Source organism: Grampus griseus (genome assembly GCF_964374135.1).
Source record: "Grampus griseus genome assembly, chromosome: 16".
NCBI classification, from domain to species: Eukaryota; Metazoa; Chordata; class Mammalia; order Artiodactyla; family Delphinidae; genus Grampus; species Grampus griseus.
In genome coordinates, this window is record NC_139010.1 from 42350186 (window position 1) to 42366782 (window position 16597).

The 16597-nt window shown below is 41.9% G+C and overlaps 1 pseudogene across 1 annotated transcript; it reads right to left on the reverse strand.

Annotated features, from left to right (window-relative positions):
• Window positions 1–11814: 11814 nt before the first annotated feature.
• Window positions 11815–12723, reverse strand: LOC309834868 (heterogeneous nuclear ribonucleoprotein A1-like; annotated as a pseudogene). Its single transcript has one exon. The product of its transcript is annotated as a heterogeneous nuclear ribonucleoprotein A1-like (transcript).
• Between the last annotated feature and the right edge of the window lie 3874 nt (window positions 12724–16597).

The window sequence follows — 16597 nt, forward strand, 5'->3', positions numbered from 1 at the left end:
TGTGCTTGCTCCCACCAGCACCCCATCTCTGTTCACCACTGTTTAAAATGTCAGCAGTTGTACCTTATCTTCATTATCAGTTCTCCATTTACCCCCAGTGATGTGGTCTTCATTGCCAGAAGGCCAATGGGTGATCCATCTTCAAAATCTAATTTTAACTGGTATTTCCTAGGAACATTTCTGATACCAAATGTCAAGTGTCATCAGAAAAAAATAGCCTCTAAAGCTCTGAGACTTTGATGAAAAATGTTTCTTAGGATTACTCTTGGAAATCACATCTGTAAGGGTGAGGGAAGCATGACTGGGCAGAAGTTGAACCGCAATGTGAATGGCAAGTTGATCTCAGCTGATCCTATGGGGATCTTCGGAGCTGGAATGGTCCTTTGTTATTCTTCCCTCTTGACGCCAGAGGTCTGGACCTTGATACCTCTCCTCATCAACCACTCATTGGATGCAGGCTTCCCACAGGAGGTAGGTAACATTGGGAAAGGCAGAAGGCAATTCCCAGAGAGAGATTTGGCTAAGAACTTTCAGTTGCCAAAAATGTAGTGCCTCGGTCCTGAAGGAGCATCTGGATGGCACACAACAGCATCCACTACCCTCATGATAACACTGTGAGTAAAGGAAACCAGTCATTTTGCTACCATTTTACGAGTAGAAGTGGATAAATACTTAACAGTATTTTCTTTTCCCAGCCCAGGGCTTTTTCCACTGAGGGGTAGGGAGAGGCCAAAGAGTTTATATTGCTCTAGACTTAATAAAAACAAATGAAGACCAGATGGCAGGAGGCTCCAATCTTAATCCAATAGAAGTATCTTTCAGTCTGTCTCCCTGTCTCCATTTTGGCCTCAACAGGCCACAAAAGAGCCCACAGTCTTGCTGAAAGGGAACTGAGTAGTTATGTACTATTTAATACAATTCAACATATAACAGCTAATATTTATAAATCATTTGTATGTGTCAGACCCTGCTGTAAGTGCTGTGTCTGTAAATATATATCTACATGTGTATATACAGACATATTATATGTACATACATGTGAACCTATATATGATACAGACACATGCATGTACATATATATTCATTTAACTCTCAGAAGAACCCTCTGAGAAAGGCACTATGATTATCCTATTACAGATGAGGAAACAATACAGAGAAGTGAAGTTGATTTGCCCAAATTTCTTTTTTTTTTAATATTTATTTTATTTACTTATTTTGGCTGACGGGGTTTTCGCTGCAGCATGAGAACAAGGATCTTTTAGTTGCAGCATGCAGCCTTCTTAGTTGCAGCATGCGAACTCTTAGTTGCGGCATGCATGTGGGATCTAGTTCCCTGACCAGGGATGGAACCCAGGCTCCCTGCAGTGGGAGCACGGAGTCTTACCCACTAGACTACCAGGGAAGTCCCATGCCCAAATTTCTGATAAGTCAAAAGAACACTGCCTTTAGCTTCTAGTTCATTTATCCTTCCCATACATCTTTTTTGAGCTCTTGATCTTTGCCAGCTCTAGAGATAGAGACTAGTCTTTGAGTACCCCATAAATGTGATCACTTTTCCATGTATAAAAATAACATAAAGGTTCTATTATGGAAGGTTCTACTTATTAGCCCCATTAACTGTATGGGAGATCAGGGCATAAACAGCGTTTCATAGGTGAAGAGCTCTCATGGATCACAGACACCATAGCAACAGCATCATGACCACCACGATGTAAACGCCGAGGAATACAGAGTGTGGGCAGGGACAGCGGCACGCTCTCCCATAGGATGCCTGGGTGGAACTCTGTGCATGAGACAGAGAGTTAATTAGGTGGAATGTGCTCAGGAGGGAAAAGGATCAGCATAAACAGTAAGGCAGCTGGTTGTTCACTCTTTCCGTATGCCCTGTCCTTACCTTTGGATGGCTGCATTCACAGCTCCAGTCTCCTTTATGACCTACACACTGATGACTCCCAAACACTCCCAAACCATTCTCCCAAATGCCAGACCCAAACACTGAACTGCCAGGTAAACTTCTTCACCTAAATGTACCAAAGAAACATGACTATCTCCAAAAATTATCTCACTATGTTTTTCTTCCCTTAAACTTGCTTCTATGTGCCCTCAGTTCTGGTTATTGGTGTGTTTCGAACCTTTCACTGGTACCAAAGAAAGAAGTACCCAGACTTTCTTGGCAGCTTGCCCAGATGTGGGGCAGGAGGGTGACAAGGAGAGGTGAGGTTTAAAAGCTGTCAGCAGCCAAACATCCAAAACAGAAGACAGACTCTCTTACATAATTATTTCCTCTACATACATGCAAAGTTTGTCTCTCAGCTACTTTTTGTAAACAGACATTTTCTGAAGTACCATTTTAATTCCCTTGTTGTTTCCTTAATATATTTTTGAGTTATTTCATTAGTGGCTGCCATGGGGGTTACAATTAACACACTTACTCGTAACAATCTAGTTCAGACTAATACCAACTTAGTGTCAATAGTATATAAAACCTTTGCTTCTTTCAGAAAGAGAAATTAAGAAAACAATCCCATTATCGGGGGCTTCCCTGGTGGCGCAGTGGTTGAGAGTCCGCCTGCTGATGCAGGGGATGCGGGTTCGTGCCCCGGTCCGGGAAGATCCCACATGCCGTGGAGCCGCTGGGCCCGTGAGCAATGGCTGCTGAGCCTGCGCGTCCGGAGCCTGTGCTCCGCAACGGGAGAGGCCACAACAGTGAGAGGCCCGCATACCACAAAAAAAAAAAGAAAGAAAAAAAGAAAACAATCCCATTATCAATAGCATCAAAAAGAATAAAACACATAGAAGTAAGTTTAACCAAGGAGGTAAAAGACCTATACACTGAAGTCTATAAAGACATTGATGAAATAAATCGAGCAGACACAAATAAATGAAAAGATGTTCAAGGCACATGGATTGGAATAATTAATATTGTTAAAATGTCCATGATGCCCAAAGCAATATACAGATTCAATGTAATCCCTATCAAAATTCCAATGGCATTTTTTAAAGAAATAGAACAAACAATCCCAAAATTCATACAGTCCACAAAAGACCCTGAATAGCCAAAACAGTCTTGAGAAAGAACAAAGCTGGAGGCATCATGCTCCCTGATTTCAAACTATATTGCAAAGCTTTAGTAATTAAAACAAGTATGCTATTGTCACAAAAACAGACATATAGATCAATGGAACAGAATAGAGAGCCCAGAAATAAACCCATGTATATAAGATCAATTAATTTACTAAAAAGGAGCCAAGAATATACAATGTGGAAAGGATAGTCTCTTCAGTAAATGGTGCTGGGAAAACTGGACAGCCACATGCAAAAGAATAAAATGGACAACTATCTTACACCATTCACAAAAATAAATGCAAATGGATTAAAGACTTGAACCTAAGACCTAAAACATTAAACCTCCTAGACAGTAAGGGGCTAAAGCTCCTTGGCATCAGTCATGGCAATGATTTTTTAGATTTGACATCAAAAGCAAAAGCAAGAAAACAAAATAAACCAGTGGGACTGCATCAAATTAAAAAGCTTCTGCACAGCAAAAGGAAACCATCAATAAAATTAAAACAAATTACCAAATGGGAAAAGTATTTGAAACTCATGTATCTGATAAGAAGTTAATATCCAAAAAAAATTAAAGAACTCATTTAACTCAATAGCCAAAAACAATCTAGTTTTAAAATGGGCCAAGGAACTAAACAGACATTTTTCCAAAGAAGACATACAAATGTTCAACATCACTAATTATCAGATAAATGCAAATCAAAACCACAGTGAGGTATCACATCACACCCATTAGAATGGCTATCATCAAAAAGATGAGTGATAACAAATGTCAGCAAAGATGTGGAGAAAAGAGAACCCTTGTGCACTGCTGGTGGAAAATAAATTGGTCCAGCCACCATGGAAAACAGTATGGAGGTTCCTCAAAAAATTAAAAATAGAACTACCATATGATCCAGCAATCCCTCTTCTGAGTACCCAAAAGAAATTAAAATAGAATCTCAAAGAGATATAAGCACTCCCTTGTTCATTGCAGCATTATTCACAGCAGCCAAGATATGGAAACAACCTAAGTGTCCATCAACAGATGAATGGATAACGAAGATGTGGTAAATATATACAATGGAATATTACTCAGCCATGAGAAAGAAGGACATCCACTGTTTGCAACAACACAATGGACCTTGAGGACATTATGCTAAGGGAAATAAGTCAAAGAAAGACAAATACTGCCTGATATCACTTATATGTGAAATCTAAAAAAGCCAAACTCATAGAAACAGAGACTAGAATGGTAATTACCATGGTTGAAGGGTGGGGAAAAGTGGAGATTAAAACAAAGCAAAACACTTTGCTTCTACACAGCTCCATGTCTCCACTCCCTTCTTTGTGCTAGTACTGTCATGCAAATTATTACATCTTTAATTCTGTGTGTCCATTGACACAGTGATATAATAATTGCTTTATGCTATTGTCTTTTAAATCAGAAAGGAAAAAATTGGAAACCAAAAACAAATTGTATTTTATATTTATCTATGTAGTACTCTATTTCTTCATGTGGATCTGAACCACTGGCTTGTGTTCTTCCTGTTCAGTCTGAAAGAATCCCTGTGGTATTTCTAGTAGTGCAGGTCTACTAGTGACAGAATCCCTCACTTTTTGTTTACCTGGAAGGTCTTGATTTCACCTTCATTTTTGAAGGACAGTTTCACCGTGTATAAAATTCTTAATTGGGCTTCCCTGGTGGCGTAGTGGTTAAGAGTCCGCCTGCCATTGCAGGGGACATGGGTTCGTGCCCCGGTCCGGGAAGATCCCACATGCCACGGAGCGGCTGGGCCCGTGAGCCATGGCTGCTGAGCCTGCACGTCCAGAGCCTGTGCTCTGCAATGGGAGAGGCCACAACAGTGAGAGGCCCGTGTACCACAAAAAAAAAAAAAAAAATTCTTAATTAACAAACATTTTCTTTCAGCATTTTGAATATTCCCACCCTCTGCCTTCTGTCCTCCACTTCTCTTCTTTTTCAGCTTTATTGTGGTATAATTGACAAATATGTTCCCAATTTCTGATGAATAAATTATCTGTTAATCTTACCAAAGATCCCTTGTATGTGATGAGTCACTTCTCTTGTTGCTTTCAAGATCTTCTCTTCGTCTTCAGCTTTTGACAGTTTGATTATTATTTGTCTAAGTATGGATTTCTTTGAGTTTGTCATACTTGGAGTTCACTGAATTTCTTGGAAATATAGATGAATATTTGTCATCAAATTTGGAAAGTTTTCAGCAATTATTTCTTCAAATATTCTTACTGTCCTTTCCTCTCTATCTTCTCCTCTGAGACTTGCATTATGCATATTTGTATGCTTGACAGCATCCCACAGGTCTCTTAGGCTCTGTTCGTTTTTCTTCATTCTTTTTTCTTTCCATTCCCTACTCTCAGTTGACATATCTTTTTTTTTAATTTTTTAAATTTATTTATTTATTTTGGGCTGTGTTGGGTTTTCGTTGCTGCACGCAGGCTTTCTCTAGTTGTGGCGAGCAGCGGCTACTCTTCGTTGCGGTGTGTGGGCTTCTCATTGTCGTGGCTTCTCTTGTTGCAGAGCAAGGGCTCTAGGTGCGCGGGCTTCAGTAATTGTGGCTCACGGCTCTAGAGCACAGGCTCAGCAGTTGTGGTGCACAGGCTTAGTTGCTCCACGGCATGTGGGATCTTCCTAGACCAGGGCCTGAACCCCTGTCCTCTGCATTGGCAGGCAGATTCTTAACCACTGCACCACCAGAGAAGTCCCATCACTTGATATATCTTTAAGTTCACTGATTCTTTCTTCAACCAACTCAAATCTGCTGTTGAGCCTCTCTAGTAATTTTTTTCATTTCAGTTACTGTAATTTTCAACCCTAAAATTTCTTTTGGTTCTTTTCTATAATTCTTTTATTGATATTCTTTATTTGGTAGTATTACTCTCATACGTTGCTTTAGGTTTTTAGATGTGGTTTCCTTTAGTTCCTCAAACATATTTAAAATAGTTGATTTAAATGCTATTTAGTAAGTACAGCGTGTGAACTTCCTCAAGGACAGTTGTCTGTTGACTTCTTTTCCCCTATATGTGGACCATATTTTTTTGTTGCTTTGCATGTTGAAAACTGGACATTTTAAATAATATAATGTGGCTACTCTGAAAATCAGATTCTCTCCACTCCCTAGAACTTGTTTTTGTTGCTGTTTGTTGTTGTTGCAGCTCTGTTGTTTGTTTAGTGACTTTCCTGAACTAATAATGTAAAGTCTGTATTCATTATCATATGTGAAGTCTCTGTTCAGTTAGCTTAATGGTTGGCTAATGGTTGTACATAGATTTCTTTAAATGGCTGGAACCAGTAATTCTCTTTGACTCTTTGTCAAAGGTCTCTGTGTGCATTTGGGGGCATGACTTCAACACTCAGTCAGGAGTTTGACAACTCTACCTTAGCCTTAAGCCAGAATGACAGCTTAGAGTTTTCCCAGGTCTTTCCTGAACACATGAACAACCTTGTGTATGCATGGCTGTTCATAAGCCTATGCATGCATGTGACCTTCTAGATTCCCAGGAATATAGCAGAGCTTTTCAAAACCTCCAACGGAAATATCATTCTCCAACTTTTCCTTTTGGGTTTTTTGGTCAGCTTGTTGTTTGCCCCACTGATATCATCATCTCAGGCAGCTGTGATACTAAACCATCACTGCTGATTGTTTTTTACAAATGCCTCTTGTTTGCACTGGGGAAGCTCTAAGGTCAAATAAAGACAACTCTTGGGAATGGGGAACCATTAGAAGGTGAAATAATGACAATTCTCTGGGAATGGGTCTTTGGAGGAGTTCCAACCCCATTCTGCCCCTCCAATGGCTGTTAGTCTGCTGGCTTTCACCTTTGTTGTGGGATGTTGGTTTCCGAGGCTACTGCAGAGCTGGGAGGGGAGATGGAAATATGGCAAGTTAAAATGCCACAAAGTTTACTGTTAGCAAGATTCCAGTGTTTCTCCTTTAAACTATTTTTAAATGTTTTAGATTTCAAACCAAGCACATCTTCAAGCCAGATATGGCCCAGGGGCTACTGATTTGCTACCTCTGTCCTATGCCATCTAAATGCAGAAACCTTTATTGAGAAAGAAAGAGTAAAATCCAAGTCAATATTTCTGTCTCAGTTAATGACTCATGTAAAAGTTGACCAAGCCCAGCAACAAGCTGCAGGTAGGATGACACCCAACAGAGATTTTGAAGGGATTCCATGACCATATTTGTCTGTAGGGAGGCCCCTTTGGCAGCAAAGTCAATTCTGCTCAGCCAGGGAGAGACCCTGGGGGGGTTCAGGCTCTTGTCCAGGTAAAAGGTGGCAAGGATATGATAAAGGGAATTAGCCAAGAAGATGAACAGCACAAACTCAAGGCATCCTCCAAAGCTGTGGCTTTCACTCATTTGTTTTTTGTTTGTTTGTTTTTGCATATCCCCCAGGAATTTTGAAAATGATACACATTTCAAAGATGACACTTGAATTATTTTATCTTAAATTTTTATAATATCAAAGGATATAATTTGCATATTATAAATACTGACAAATTAAAACAAAAATATTACAATACTCCTTTTAAATGTATCTGACAGAATTTAAGTACCTTGCAATTTGATGCTATTAAAACCTAAATAGGGCTTCCCTGGTGGCGCAGTGGTTGAGAATCTGCCTGCCAATGCAGGGGTCACAGATTCGAACCCTGGTCCGGGAAGATCCCACATGCCGCGGAGCAACTAGGCCCGTGAGCCACAACTACTGAGCCTGCGCGTCTGAAGCCTGTGCTCCGCAACAAGAGAGGCCGCGATAGTGAGAGGCCCGCGCACGGCGATGAAGAGTGGCCCCCGCTTGCCACAACTGGAGAAAGCCCTCACACAGAAATGAAGACCCAACACAGCCATAAATAAGTAAATAATTAAAAAAAAAAACCTAAATAGACATTTCTCCAAAGAAGATATACAAATTGCCAACAACCACATGAAAGAATGCTCAACATCATTAATCACTAGAGAAATGCAAATCAAAACTACAATGAGATATCATCTCACACCGGTCAGAATGGCTATCATCAAAAAATCTACAAACAATAAATGCTGGAGAGGGTGTGGAGAAAAGGGAACCCTCCTGCACTGTTGGTGGGAATGTAAATTGATACAGCCACTATGGAGAACAGTATGGAAGTTCCTTAAAAAACTAAAAATAGAACTACCATACAACCCAGCAAACCCACTACTGGGCATATACCCTGAGAAAACCATAATTCAAAAAGAGTCATGTACCACAATGTTCATTACAGCTCTATTTACAATAGCCAGGACATGGAAGCAACCTAAGTGTCCATTGACAGATGAATGGATAAAGAAGATGTGGCACATATATACAATGGAATATTGCTCAGCTTACATAAAAAGAAACGAAATTGAGTTATTTGTAGTGAGGTGGATGGACCTCAAGTCTGTCATACAGAGTGAAGTAAGTCAGAAAGGGAAAAATAAATACCGTATGCTAACACATATATATGGAATCTAAAAAAAAATTTTAAAAAGGTCATGAAGAACCTAGGGGCAAGACAGGAATAAAGACGCAGACCTGCTAGAGAATGGACTTGGGGACATGGGGAGGGGGAAGGGTAAGCTGGGACAAAGTGAGAGAGTGGCATGGACATATATACACTACCAAATGTAAAATAGATAGCTAGTGGGAAGCAGCCGCATAGCACAGGGAGATCAGCTCAGCTCCTTGTTACCATCTAGAGGGGTGGGAGGGAAGAGATATGGGGATATATGTATATGTATAACTGATTCACTTTGTTATAAAGCAGAAACTAACACACCATTGTAAAGCAATTATACTCCAGTAAAGATGTTAAAAAAAAAAAAAGAACCTAGCACTTTAATAGCTAGAAATTTACATATTCCTTTTTCTCCTAGAATTGTGTTTCTATTTCCCATTTCCACCATTGAATTTTCTCCTAATGTGTTTTCATGGCTGAAAGACTATTACTGATTACTTTATCATACTCCCATTATACGCATATAAATGAAATATAGATTTTTAAAATATTTCCTTTGATTATAAGGCTCTAATAGGTGCTAAGAATTTATTTTAGGTGAATTATTATAATTATTAATAGCATGTAATTGATGAAAATAATGTAAGAATATTATAAATTTGGATAATTAAAGCACACAAAAAGCAAAATTTTATGGTAAATTTGTTGCTTAATGAGATGGATGGGATGCTTGTATAAATTAGTTCATGCATACAAAGATAAACATTACTTATTTTTCAGCTTTTATAAATCCAAGTCTTGAAAAACAGTTCTCTTAAATAAGCAGAATAGAATGGAGTTGCTCTATAGAGATGTCTCTCAGTTCTTTGAACTCCTTCCTAGTTATATGCCAAAAAGCTGAGTGTAAGGGAATTCTCTGCATTTTCCCAGTTTTTCTGTAAGTCTAAAATTATTTCTAAATTTAAAAAAAAAAAATTTTAATCCCTACCCAAACCTAGCCTCAGAGAACTCAGTCACCAGACCAAATGTCTGAAGTGAAGATCCATACTGCCCTTGTGCAGGGTGCTAAATGGCCTCAGTATAACCCTAGTCACTTGTAAAGGTATGTGTGGCTTTGTATCAGCTGATACCCTTTTGAATCTCTCCACTCCTCTGCCCTCCTCTCAACACTTTAGTCAAGACCCATGACCACATTTCCTCCCCACTTCAACGGTACCTCCAGACATCCCCCACCCTCTGCATGGGCATAAATAAGAATGGTCTCTCTTGTGACCTAGGCTCTGGGGAGGAGAGAGGGGACAATATTGGCAGAGTTGCTGTAATGGTTAATTTTATGTGTCAACTAGACTGGGCTACAGGATGCCCAGATAGCTTATAAAATATTATTCCTGGGCCTGAGATACTGTTTCAAGAAGAGATTAGCATTTGAACTGGTGAACTGATAAGCAAAGCAGATCACCCTCCCCAGTGTAGGTGGGCAACGTCCAATCTGTTGAGGGTCCAAATAGAACCAAAAAATGTAGAGGAAGGGAGACTCTGCTCTCTCTGCTCCCCTCAGATTCCAATGCTCCTTGTTCTCAAGCTTTCAGACTCAGAAAGCTCCCCACTCCTCCCCAGTTCTCAGGCTTCAGCCTTGGGCTGAATTACCAGCCCACCACCTGCTTTCCTAGATCTCCAGCTTGCAGACGGCAGATCGTGGCCCTTCTTGGCCTCCATAACCACATAAGCCAATTCCTACAAGAAATCTCCTTATATATGTATCCTGTTGGTTCTGTTTCCCTGGAGAACCTTGATCATGCAGTCACACAGTGATCTTTCTTAAGGCAACCCTGATCGAGACTTCTCTTGGCTACAATGCCTCTAATGCTTCCTACCCTTGGTGTAATACTCAAAAGCTTGATCTGACATTCACATCTCATGACAAGTAAGAGTCATGCTGTCATGTTTCAACCCCATGGCTGAGAATCACCACGCTCAGGTCTCAGGTCCTCTCCCTGACTGTTTTTTGCCTCCTCAGTCAGCTATCACCTCTATCGTCCACTCCATCTTCCCCCATGGAGCTCTGCCTCTATGGGCAGAGTTGAACTCACGCCAGTAAAACTGCTGGGATTCCAGCCCATAGGCAGCACGCACCTATTTTCCTTGTTCTTTTTTTCTCTCTCTTAGCTACAACTCGGAGCAACCAAAGAAAGGTTCTTCCTAATCACTTCCAGGCTTTCCTCCTGGGGGGTAAATGGCAACTTTGAATTGTATTATCCTTGTAAGCCCACGGAGCGGCAAACAATATCAACAGAGATGCTACACGTCCCGTTGGCAATGGCTGATCATAATTTTACACATAAAATTTTAATTGAAAACGAATGAACCAGGAACCATTTCAGACATTCCCAACTTCCCTTAAGATTCTGTTTTCTTTCTTTTTTTTTTCAAGAGGGTATTAAATAGTTTATTGATTACACATGATAATGGATGATACACAAGCTTCATTCCCATCTATAACTTTACCTGGTACCATAATTCAATTTAGATATATGGCATAGGATGTGCCAACAATCATATTAATAACCAAAAAACTCCATAACTTTGCTTGGGTGACCCTTTTCACGGTGAACTCCAGGTCACAACACAGTAACTGTCAGTTCAGCTACACCAAGGTTTCTGAAGACAATAGCTTCTCCACCAAAGCAGGCTGTAAATAAATTTTGAATGGAACCTGGCATCACCCTGAAGGAATTCTAACTTCACACTGTTGGGGTAGTTTACCAAAATGGCTTCAGAGTAGACTAACGTTACACAGCCCATTTTAAAAAAAGACACATTTATTCAGTGTCATGATCAGACTACTACATTTAGCAATCAACAGCATGGGTGCAAAAAAAACCTCTACATTAAAACCCTTTGCTGGATATGTATATGTATTGCTGATTCACTTTGTTATAAAGCAGAAGCTAACACACCACTGTAAAGCAATTATACTCCAATAAAGATGTTAAGAAAAAACAAAAAAAAAATCAATTTTGAAATGCTTTACACTTTCCACAGAACAGAAACTAAAATAACCTGTTATACAATTAGTCACAAATACAGTCCTCAAGGGGTTTTTTGCCCATACACATGAGTATTGTCTAAAACATGTCTTCTTTGTAGCAGCTAGACCCTGCCACCACCCTGCTTGGCTGAGCTCACAAATCTGTGGTAGCCTGGAGCTTCCCTGTCACTTCCCTGGCTCTCCTCTCCTGCTAAGCTTTGTTTCCTGGCAGTAATTACAACCTCCTGCCACTGCCATAGCTCCTGCTGCTGCTGGAACCACCACAGCCACCTTGGTTTCGTGGTTTGGCAAAGTATTGGCCTCCACCACCATAGGGGCCAGAACTTCTGCCTCCAAAGTTTCCTCCTTTCATGCAAAATTTGAAGATTGATTGTTGTGACTGCCAGAATCATTGTAGCTTCCACCACCTCCAAAATTGCTTCCATCATTACCGAATCCATTATAGCCATCCCCGCTGCCACCACAGCCAACACCACCGCGGCTGCCACCAAAGCCAGCTCGACCACTGAAGTTTCCTCCACGGCCACCACCAAAGTTTCCAGAACCACTCTGACCTCTTTGGCTGGATGAAGCACTATCTACCTCTTGCTGAGATAGGGCTTTCCTTACTTCACAGTCGTGGCCATTCACAGTGTGGTATTTCTAAATGACAGTCTTGTCTACAGAGTCATGGTCATCAAAGCTTACTAAAGCAAAGCCTCTCTTTTTACCACTGCCTTGGTCAGTTATGATTTCAATCACTTCAATTTTCCCATACTGTTCAAAATAGTCTCTTAGGCTATGTTCTTCAGTGTCTCCTTTAATGCCACCAACAAAAATCTTTTTCACCAGGTCTTTGAGAATCTTTTCTTGAGACGGCCCTCTTTGGTTCCCCAACTCTTCCACCCACCTCTTGTGGCCTTGCCTTCATGGCTGCATCCACCTCCTCCACAGTGGCATACGTGACAACCCCGAAGCCTCTGGAGCGCTTGGTGTTTGGATCCCTCATTACCACACAGTCTGTGAGCGTTCCCCACTGCTCACAATGGCTCCTCAGACTGTCCTCGGTTGTTTCAAAGCTCAAACCTCCGATGAAGAGCTTCCGCAGCTGTTCGGGCTCTTTGGGAGACTCTGACTTAGACATGACAGCTGGGGAGGGGGAGATGTCAACGATGCTTACACGGCAGCGTCCATAGGCAGAAAGCAAGATTCCATTTTCTTTCTAAAACCCATCCCATCAATCAGACCCTCAATTCAGTTACACGCTTTCTTCCCAGAACTCATTAAATCATTCTTCCACTTTTGTTTCTTTTCTCATTTTCCCCTATCAGCCTCCCTCTCTGATTTTGAGATTTTTGTTTTCTTTTCACCTCCCACTGAAATAACTTCTTGGTTATGTGCAGCACTGTTCTTTCCAGAATTACTAAATCATGCTTCATTTTCACTTCTTTCCTCCATTTCCCCCTCCTGCTCCCACCCTGATGGCATCAGTTTATTGACCTTGGGTCTGCTTGTGCTTTAAACCTTTAGTAGAGGAGAGAAGACTTTCCCGTTTCCCCCCACGTGTTTAGTTAGCAGACTGGATTTGCTAACAGCTCAGACACTGCTGTGTGGCCTTTCGCGATGCTGTTTATATGTCTGTTTGTTCTTGGGTTGCTCAATAGGGGCCCCTTGCCAACATACTTTAGAAGGGGGCTGCTTGGGTATCTGACCTTTGTGTCACCCTGCCATTAGCCCACTCTTCACTCACTGGAAGGCAACTCACAGGTTTTATCCCAGTCCCACACCCTCCATCCCTTCCATACCACTCTCCATCCTATCACCATATGTCTCAGTCCTGTAAGCCCTGTTCAAGATCCAGCTTCACCTGGCCTGACCCTGTTTGACAACAACCATTTCCCCAAATGAACCCGTCAGGCCTTCTGTGTACACCAGGCATTCTCAAGCTTCCACGGCAACTTGAACATGTGGATTTTTAGCTTTGAAAATGGTCTTAAGCACCATCTGCCATATTTTCTGTGTCTCTCAGGGTGAATAGATGAGGGTATCAATGAAACAAAGTTAGCCAATAGGGCTTCCCTGGTGGCACAGTGGTTAAGAATCTACCTGCCAATGCAGGGAACACAGGTTCGATCCCTGGTCCAGGAAGATCCCACATGCTGTGGAGCAACTAAGTCCCTGTGCCACAACTGCTGAGCCTGTGCTCTAGAGCCCGTGAGCCACAACTACTGAGTCTGTGTGCCACAACTACTGAAGCCCATGCGCCTAGAGCCCGTGCTCCGCAACAAGAGAAGCCACCACAATGAGAAGTCCACGCACCACAACGAAGAGTAGCCCCCGCTCTCCGCAATTAGAGACAGCCCGCATGCAGCAACGAAGACCCAATGCAACCAAAAATAAATAAATAAATAAAATTGATTCTTTTTAAAAAAAAAGAGAGATACAATTGCCACTATCATATTGCTGCTTTGAATAAGTAACTGTGCTTTCATCTGTCAAATTCCAGATCTTGATCTCAGGCTTGATAAGTGACATAAAGGGATGCTTGGAGGCACTGAGGACACTTCATCCAGGAGAAGGCATGGTCGAGGTAGAGAAAGAAGCTGTCAAACATCTCAAAATATTTCACACAACAGGAGTTGGACATGTTCTCATCCCATGTTCTATGTGTACAGGAGAACTGATTTCAACTTAGGCTAAGGACACATTTGTAACAGTGGGACTGGGTTGCCTCAGACAATGGTTCCCTACAACGAGCAATGTCCAGACCAATTCTGCTTTCCAGATGCTATAAAAACAACTATCTACCATGACTACACACTTCTCAAAGTACTTCATAAATATTACTTCATTTGACCCCTACCACAACTCCACACGTAGGTATTATAATGCCATCTCTCAGCTGAGGATCAGACAGGTTATATAACTTCCCCAAAGCCACACAGCAGAGCCAGGACTGGAACCCATTCACATCTACCTAACTAGAAAGCCCAGGCCTTCTCCACCACACTGCACTCCCCACAGATGTGCAGAGACGGGGTCCACACTGGCAGAAGGCTGTAAGCTGTCAGCTGTGCAGGCCACTTTAAGGCCACCCCAGCCCTAAGCTTCGGAGCACTCACACCCCTTTTCCATGCTGTGAAGTTTCTTTTGACTGTCATTTTTTCCTTGATTGTAGCTTACAGGACTCGTGCTTCAGACCTATGAGAGTCTCAATGGTACACAGGTGCGCCAGGAGTGGATAACCTCCTTGCCCCCTCTGTTAGGTCCACGAATTAAATCTATCTGTGGCCTGTCCCACTTCCTTCCATACTGTTGTAATCCTTGAAAGCACACATTGCTCAGTTCCTGAGAGGCATTCTCTTTCCCTGAGTAACACAGTTACTTTTTGTTCTTTTTCTCTGGAAAGTCATGTTATGTCAAACTCCCCCTCCCTCCCATCCCAGTAAATGAAACCTTAAAGACTGACTACAGTGTCTTCATCAGTCTGTTTGTCATTAGCACAGGAGAGGGAGCAATAATAGCAGTAATCAAGAACAGGGACTCAGAGCACATGTGGTACCTAGCAGTGTACTAGGGGCTGTCTGTGTCTTGTCCAGCTTCATGCTTCCAAAATCCCCATGTTGCTGCTGATGAAGAAAGGGACACTTGAAAACCTACACACAGATGTTTGTAACAGCTTTGTTTATAACTGCCAAAACCTGGAAGCAACCAAGACGCCCTTTGGTGGGTGAATGGATAAACAAGCTATGGTACGTCCAGATGATGGAATATTATTCAGTGCTAAAAAGCAATGAGCTATCCAGACATGGAGGAACCTTAAATGACTATTACTAAATGAAAGAAACCAATCTAAAAAGGCTATATACTATAGGATTCCAACTACATAACATTCTGGAATAGGCAAAACTACAGAGATAGTAAATAGATCAGCAGTTGCCAGGTGAGGGGAGAGGGACGGATAGATAGAGCACAGAGGATTTTTAGGGCAGTGAAAATACTGTGAATGATACTATAATGATGGGTATACGTCATTAGACATTTGTCCAAACCCATAAAATGTACAACACCAAGAGTGAACCCTAATGTAAACTATGGACCTTGGGTGATAAGGATATGTCAATGTACGTTCATCAATGACAATAAATGTACCGCTCTAGTGGGGAATGTTGATAGTAAGCGAGGCTGTGCATGTGTGGGGTAGATGGGATATAAGGGAAATCTCTGAACTTCCTTCTCAATTGTGCTGTGAGCCTAAAACTACTCTAAAAGAGAAAGTCTATTTTTAAAAAGGAAGGAAAGAAGGAAGGAAGGGAGGAAGGAAGGAAGACACAGCTGGAGAAGTTAGGTGACCTGCCCTGGGTCACAGGCCAGTGATTGGCAGTGTTAGAATCTAGAGTCCAGTTCTGTCTGGCTCCATTGCCCATGCTTTCTAACGAGTCTGTGGAAACAAAGTGGCCCCTGACTTAGCTTTGCCTTTGAGTGTCGGCCTCGCATGACCTCCCACACCATGGGCAGTTTCTCTTTCTGAGTCTCGAGACTGATTCTGCAGAGAACAAGGGGATCTCCCCATGGAGTGTCTCTCAGAGTGTCCATCTGACAGGCAAGAAGGAACTCACCTGACCCCACTCTATTACGCAGAATAGAGTTGGCATTAGAGGCTGCCACCTTTCTGTCTGCTGATAATGCAAAAATTGAGGACGTCTGGGACTTAAAAGGAAATGCTGATTGGGCCTCCCTGGTGGCGCAGTGGTTGAGAGTCCGCCTGCTGATGCAGGCGACACAGGTTCGTGCCCCAGTCCGGGAGGATCCCACATGCCACGGAGTGGCTGGGCCCGTGAGCCATGGCTGCTGAGCCTGCACGTCTGGAGCCTGTGCTCCGCAACAGGAAAGGGCACAGCAGTGAGAGGCCCGTGTACCGCAAAAAAAAAAAAAAAAGAAATGCCGATTAATGAGAAACAGAAATTCAAACACCATAAATCAGGTGGCCTTCTATATGTTGAGGAAAAGAGTTAGGA